This window comes from Orycteropus afer, unplaced genomic scaffold, assembly GCF_000298275.1.
Source record: "Orycteropus afer afer isolate SDZICR_OR568_19922 unplaced genomic scaffold, OryAfe1.0 scaffold00396, whole genome shotgun sequence".
Classification (NCBI taxonomy): Eukaryota; Metazoa; Chordata; class Mammalia; order Tubulidentata; family Orycteropodidae; genus Orycteropus; species Orycteropus afer.
In genome coordinates, this window is record NW_006921983.1 from 207,925 (window position 1) to 209,695 (window position 1,771).

Here is a 1,771-nt window from a genome sequence, read left to right on the forward strand (position 1 = left end):
CTCCTCAGTTGCTCATAGAAAATCCCACCTTGGAGTTTACAAAGACTTATGGGTAGAAAAGCCACACTAAGTAATTTACTACACTGCAGTGGGTCCTAATACAATATGACTGATGTCCTTCTAGAAAGAAGAGAGACATAGACACACACACACAAAGGGAAGACAGCTATGTGATGCTACCGCAAGCCAAGGAGCAAGTAGGGCTACCAGAAGCTGGCAGAGACAAGGAAAGATCTTCCCTCTAGAGCCTTTGGAGAGAGTATAGCCCTTCTGACACCTTGAATTTGGATTTCCAGGTCCTAGAACTATGACACTATAAATTTCTTTTCTTCTAAGCTACCCACTTTGTGATACTTTGTTATAGCAGCCATAGGAAATACAAGCACTGAGCAATTATAGTGTGTCTTTGCTAAATATTCCAAGTCTTAGTGTCATACCAAAGTGAACCACTGGTCAACACGGTACTAGAAAGGCTCTTCATGTATTGGGAACACATAAACATTACCACATTGAGGTGAAAAAAAAAGTGATTGCCTAGACTTATGTTGATTCCTTGATTCCCAAAGCTTATTTGTGTTTTATGTTTAAATACCCATTCGATGGACTGAAATTTCCTAAAAAGAACAGCAGCCTCAGACTAAAGAAATAAACTATGAAAGTTGAGAACTTTAGTGTCTGTATCGGTTACCTAGTGCTCTAAGAGGAATGTACCTCTAAGAGGAATGTACCACAAATGGGATGGCTTTAACAAACAGGACTTTATTTTCTTACAGTTTGGGAGGCTAAAAGTCTGAGTTCAAAGTGCCAGGCTCTAGGGGCTGTTTGAAACCGCTTCAACCTTGGGCTTCAACTCTGCCTCTTGCTCCTGGCCCACTAAAGCTAGAGACATCTCCTTACTCAGGCAGCTACTGGCTGCTGAGGCTGACAAACCCAAGGTCGACAAATAAAATGGCACAGTCCCTATGTTACCAAACCACATGGCAGGCCATTAATTCACGTCCATTGAAAGTTCCAAGGTCAACAGAGCATGGCAGGCTGCTGAACAACGACACAGCTACATGCAGGGTTCAAGCATGCCATAAGCTAGAGACCGTTCCCCAAGGCTTCTGCTTATATACGGGATGTAGACCACATCCCTAAGGCAGCTAGCTACTCAGATGCTCACAGTAGACTCCACCATGGAGTTGATTACCAGTCTCATCATGGGGAGTACTACGTCCAACTGCCCAGCCACTCAACCAGACCTAGCCAAGTTGACACACAAACTTAACTACCACAGTGTCCCAACAGGCATATCTTTCTAAATTGCAAATCATTAGATGGTTCACAGACTTTAGCTGTGACAAGCATATTGCATTTTTTAAATTGCCCAAATGGATTTGTTCTGCTCCTGTGGATCAGCCCTAATTCTCTCCCAGCAGGAAATTTATTGTAAAAAATAAAATAAAATAAAAATCATTCTGACTGGAAAGGTAAAGTAAACTGCATCTTTTACCAAAAAGGAAAAGATCATTGTTTTTTGAGTCACATTTCAGTTAAAAAGTGACAGGCAATGTGTGTCTCCTTTTGCTCTGTTTAGCCTTTAACCCATGTATAATTTATGTGTGAGGATGAAATAAGATTCATAAGACTTTGTGTTTATAGTTCAATGATTTCTCTCTATATATGGCCTTTCTGGCCTTGTGTTTGTTGTTGTTGTTGTTGTTAAGTGCCGTCGAGTCGTTTCCGACTCATAGCGACCCCATGCACAGCAGAACGAAACACTGCCCGA